The following is a 6,000-nucleotide window of genomic DNA, read 5'->3' as shown; positions in this document are numbered from 1 at the left end:
TCTTTGTAGGACCATGCAAACACATCTTTATACTTCTTGAGAGGTTGTGTTAGCCGTTCTTCTTCTTCAAGCTCTAAATCGGTTGCTATATAGACCGGCTGAGGCTTCTCACCTGGTTCCGTGAGGTCTATCCTTTTTGCATTTTCTGGCCCATCGTAAGATTCCTGGTTTGTTTTATCCCTGATTGGTGGTGTCATTATGATTTTTCTGTCCTGGATGGTAAATTTCCGATAGTGTGATGGTACATTCATTTTTCCCTTTTCTGACTTCCCTTTACCATCACTATCTTCCTCAGTAGTCCATATCTCTCGTAAAGACCGTTTCAGTTCTTGGTATTTCTGTTTACGCTCTAGTTTGGTACACTCTTGGTCTTTCGTTGTTTCTTTTTTTTATTTTTGAGATTTTTGTGATTTTGTTTCTGTTTTAGCTTTTCTTACTTGTTTTTTTTCCTCTCGCGTTCTTTCCCTTCGAACTTTTGAGAATCTTCCTGATATTTGATCTTTTACACAATCCTCCGCTTTTACAAGCATCAGATAGTGAGTTATATCTTTTATCCTGGGCATCAGGTTCTCTCTCGCTTTGTTCCCTGCTCGTTTCCTCCTATAGTGTTCATGGCGTCTAGGGTGCTGATTAGCAAAATCATAAAAAACTTGATATTCTCTCTGTTTCCCCCCCACACTCACTTGAGTTGTCTAAACACTCATTATCTGCATCATTGTTTACTTCCAGATGCTCAGGGGAGTTATAAAACTCTTCTTGTTCTGGAGGCTCTACCATCTCATCTCCTCCTGGTATAATGCTTACCATGTAATAGGGTAGCACATCATAGCCATCCTTATCGCAAAATTTTGTTGTTGGACTATCTCTAATGGTACAGACATCCAATGTTGCTAGTATGTGTTCCCATTCTAGAGGTTCCAAGGCATCTTCAGGAAAAAGTTCCGGAATATACTCCTTGTCCTCAATTGCTCTTTCTAAGACGCATTCCTCTCTTTTTAAGCTCCCACAATGTGAAGCTCCGCACATCCATAGCTCTTTTTGTTGCCCTAACCACGCTGGGAGTTCCGATCCTGTGACTGTAGCTGAATCAAACTCTTCCACTGGTGTCTGGTTCACATCCTTGTAACTATGGTCTTTCAGGTGTATTTTGGTTGTCTCACCATGTCTGAGGTATATGTGGTCGTAACCCCAATCCTGGACCATCTTCAATTGTCTCATGAACGGTCTTCCCAAAATGATTTCGTAATTGTTCTTTTTGTCGAAATCGACTATTGCAAATGTATGCTCATACTCGATTCCGCATGAAGTGACAATCACTTTTTCTAAGAGTCCTAGAGGATTCTCCATGAACCCATCTACCAATTGCAATTTCATTCTGGTAGCTCTTAAAGCTGGTTTTTCCCATTTTTTCCATATTTCTTTGGTGGCGATAGCAACTCCCGCTCCACTGTCAAGAATAGCTTTGGAAACTACTCCTTGGAATTCTACTGGTAGCGTGGTGTTTCCATCTTCTCCCTCGCAATACTCTCCAACCTTGTTTAATGGTACTGGCCTAGTGTTTAGTTGAGGCCTGTCCAATTCTCTGATCCCTTCCTGAAGCTTCGAGGTGGGGTCTTTCACTCCAAATTTTTCCAGGCATTTACCTACTGTGGTCCACATGTTTGGTCGTAACCTTGGAGTTCGGCTAATGTGATTGTGCATGCCACCGGGGTGGGCAATAACTCAATCAACCCTTGTGAGTCCATCACTTTGTTAGAAGAAAGTCTTTGAGATGGGATTTCTCACACTTCAGACTTGGCTTCATACTCTCCTAGGTAAGAGGTAGAGTTTTCAACGAGTCTGGTTGGCTGTGCCCCGAACTAATTGATCCCCAGTCTCCCCCTTGTGAATGTATATCAAAGTTCATTTGTGATCTTGCCTCAAATTATTCAATAGGAGGTAAGATCTCATTTTTCTCTTTTCTCGTGCTATTCATGTGGGAACTCAACCTGTTAGCTTCGTTGGCCTCACGGATTTGCTTCCACAGATCATCTAGACCATTACAATCCTTACCCATTTCTGCCAATGTTTTAGGCTGGAACCTGTCACTTGCCTCATCTGTTGCATTTGGTACTATTATAGGTTCTCCTTTAGACTCATAGGAATTCGTGAGTCTTTCCTTCATTTTTATTTGTTCCTCTGAAGCTGGTTGGATAGGGGTTGGAGCTGGTACTTCATGCCAATTTGCAGGTTTACTAAGCGGGTTTTCCATCAAAGATTGAGTTGTTTCTATCATCTTTCTACACATTTTCAACCTTTGTTTTTCTATTTCAGCATATGGATAAGTCATCCATCTTTGCTCTTGGGTTTGGTTCTTTTTTAGTCTGGCTTTGTAAGCTTTTAGAAGTGCATCCAACTGCTCATTTACCTTGTCTGCCAGTACTGATCCTCCCGATCTTGCACTTTTGGGCTCTGTTATTTCCTTGGGTGCTATGGTTGCCGTGATGTGTGAGCTTAGGCTAGCTAGATCTTCTAACCGCTCTAATCTATCGTTTGTGTGTTTTAACTCCTCAGATAGAGCTGTTTGCTCTCGTTCTTTCTTGGCTTTCATACGCACCTTTCTAGCTTTCCAAATGCTTCTCCGATTTTTCGTTTCTGAACTTGGGGCATCGGTTTTTGGCTCTTCAATTATGGGTTCGTTCGTCATTCTTTGGGCTTGGGCTCATGTCACTGCCTGAATAGGTATGATTTTTTCATTTTCTGACCCTCCACTGGAAGGCACTGTTTCCAGCATGTTCAAGGTAGTTTTTGATCCTTTGATCGGGTTCTTAGAGCAATTAGGAATCAAATGAGTAACTCCACACTCGGTGCAATATGTGTTGACTCTAATGATTTCATCATGAGGACAGTCTCTTAGCCAATGGACTCCACCACACTTGTAGCAGGGTCCCTTGGGTTGTTGAGGTGCTCCTTGAGCTCCTCTTTGTTGGTATGCATGTCTCTGTCCACCCATGCCTCCGTTGGCTATGAACAACAATGTTCGTTCATCTAAGCTATATCTTCCTTCTCCTGCTGCCTGTGCAGATGTTGGTGGTCCTGTATTTCCTATCATGCTCCATGGTTCTGGTGTCGAGGGTTCTTTCGGTGGATAATAGACAGAGTTTACCGCATATCCATTGGGATCTTCATAATATGCATGCATAGGCACCAAAGCCTTCTCTTCTGATTCGGTCACTGTTGGTGTATATCTTATACCGACTGGTCGTAATCCTGGTAGGGGTGGTTGTTGCCCCAACACTGGTTGTGGTCTTTCTACACCTACAGGTCCTGGTAGATTGCCTACTTGATACCTAGGCAACGGTGGAACTTGAGGAGAATCTACCTGAGCTTGGGGAGCGTAAGGTCTCTCTTTCACATATCCCTTGTTATAATAACATTCCTCTGTCCCATGGTTTGTCCATTTTTGTTCAATAGCACACCACTTGGGCTATTTAGCATGGGGTTTGGCGTACAAGTTAATCTTTTTTAGCACTTCCTCTACAAGCTGCTCCTGGTTTACAGCTACTTCTCCTTTCAGTGTTGTCTTAGAAGTCTTGCCTCCGCTTTGTTGTGAAGATGAATCGTCGTCAAGATCCTTGAACTCGCCCTCTTTGTAGACCGCACAATTGTCAACAAGGTAAAGAGCCTCCTTGGTTAACTCATTCAACGTCGTGCTCCTATTCATATGTAAGTGGAGATCTGCATTCCTTAGTCCTTGGATGAATATAAGCAAAAGTCTGGACTGAGTTGGCAGTTCTTCCACCGGACATAACTTAACATACCTTTTTAGTCTTAGAGCTGTCTTTCGCACAGATTTCCCGTCTTTCTGTTTGAATTTATGGATTTGTGAGACGGTATTATGAGCTATCCCCCTTTGTGAGAATTCCTCGATAAACTCGTCAAACACTTCCTCCATAGACTCAAAGTCTCTACGCTCTACAAAGTCAAACCAAGTAGCAGCATCATCCTCGAGGGTTAGTCCAAATCCTTCAAATTGGGTAGGGAAATCTAACACCTCTTCGGCTCTAATTACACGCACAAAGGCTGCTACATGATCTCTTGGATCTCTGTTTCCTGTGTATTTCTTGTTTACCCATTTTTGCACTTGAGAAGGTCTAATTCTACGATGGTCTACAAACCTCATCATTGGATCTCCATGTCCTAATCAATATACCTCCTCTGGTCTTCTGTAGTAGGCTGGTTCCTCTCCCACTGGTGCTCCTAAGCCATAATTTCTAACAGTTTTTGCAAGAGATGGTTCATCGCTTCGAACTCGTTCTATGGGTGGTCTTCCAGGCTCTGTTGACCCTTGAGTCTTTGGCTTACTCTCTCCTTGATACCTTGAATAGAGTGGTGGTTCTTGCAAATCCCTTAGCCGTCGTGCGGCTTGATAACCATCTCGGTTTCGGTCTTGCTCCAATGTTGCACTCTGTCGAAGCCATGCCTGCAATGATGGCTGGGTTGCTGGTTGGTTTTGATTGTTGAATGTCTGCGGTCGGGTAGAATGTGAGGTAGCATCATAGTCCTGTGAAAAGGGATTTGTCGACTTGCTAGGGGTGTAGGTGGCTTTTGGCATTTCATCGGGGGCATATGTTGATGCTCCTGGAAGTGTGGCCTTTTCTACCTCCTCTGGGAGACTACGTTGGTATTCTTGCCCGTACCTATCAACAAAAACTATATCCTTTCCCATAGCAGTTTCATACGAGAATAAGTAAAGAACCTTGTCTTTGCTTAACTCGTTTGGGTATGGTTCTTTGCAGCGAAAGTAAGCGACTATTCCCTCACTCTCATGCCTGTAGATTCCCACGGTCTCATTATAAGTTGAAACCCTGGTTGTTTTCTTATTATACATAAAAATTGCTCCAGGTCGATCAATGTTTGGTGGCGGCTCTTGAGCTTTTGAAACCGTTTTCCCTTTCACCACGTTATCTCCATATCTGTTGTAATCCTCGGGGTTACTAACTATCAGATAGTGGTTCCCCTTTTCGTCTCGGAATCTATCTCCATCATCATAGACTCAAATTATCTCCAATCTCTGAGCCGGACTTTCTTCAATACAAATACACTTGCGTCCTCGATAGTCAGAATAGACTGGGGCTCCCCTCAAGTTTGTTCCTTCTAAGAAGATCACAGTGAACTTGGAATCATTCAGTGGGTTTAGGGAGGTGCTTCCTCCTGGCATTGGTCCGTCATAGGTAAAACCTCTTGGCTGTTGGCTACCCATCATGAAGAAAGATTTGTCTGACGAAGTGTCAGTATCACTACGCTCCTCAATAATCGGTGCTAGTGGATCTAGCCTTGCCTGAGTTACACTCTCCTCTGTGGACACTAAGCTACCTTGGTCACCTGTCACCTTCTGGTCTCTAAAAATGTACCTTCCTGATCTTAAATTCATCAAACTTATCAATGCAATTTATCACAAATCCAACCACTCACCTGGCAAAGGATCAGTCTCCGCACAAATTCTTGCTTTGCTGCTGAATATACCTGTACACAAACCTTTAATTTCGGCAATTGAATCAAAGCATTTAACTGCTAGAGGTGATCTTAGTAATACTTGGTATAACTGGAGAGTTGATCTCAACCACTACTGTATGTTATACACTGCTGATGTTCTGGATTAGGTCTGCTAATCTGGAACTGTACTTCCCTCGGATGTTGGTCAATTTATGTGAAAAAGTCTGATTCAGTCTTTCCTCCGTCAAATGGCCAAACAAGGTCCAAATTCACTTCTGAAAGAAGTTCTGGAACCCTTAAGCCAAATGGAACCTCACTGTCTAAGCCCAGTCAAATTTTCTCTTCAGTAGGCCCCAGTAGACATCCTACGTGTTGGATGTCTCCTGCTCTGTTTTGCTTGGATTCTTGCACTATGAATTCCCCTTGATGTGCTAAGTCCACAACTGTTTTTACTTTTTGATTTGGACACCTATAAGCTGGTCAATGGATCAGATATCTGTTCCGACAGCCTGCTGCTGGTCTTGA

The sequence above is a fragment of the Adiantum capillus-veneris genome, chromosome 29 (genome assembly GCF_014529385.1).
Source record: "Adiantum capillus-veneris isolate H3 chromosome 29, ASM1452938v2, whole genome shotgun sequence".
Classification (NCBI taxonomy): domain Eukaryota; kingdom Viridiplantae; phylum Streptophyta; class Polypodiopsida; order Polypodiales; family Pteridaceae; genus Adiantum; species Adiantum capillus-veneris.
The sequence above is the reverse complement of the archived record's forward strand: the minus strand, read 5'-3'. Positions refer to the sequence as shown.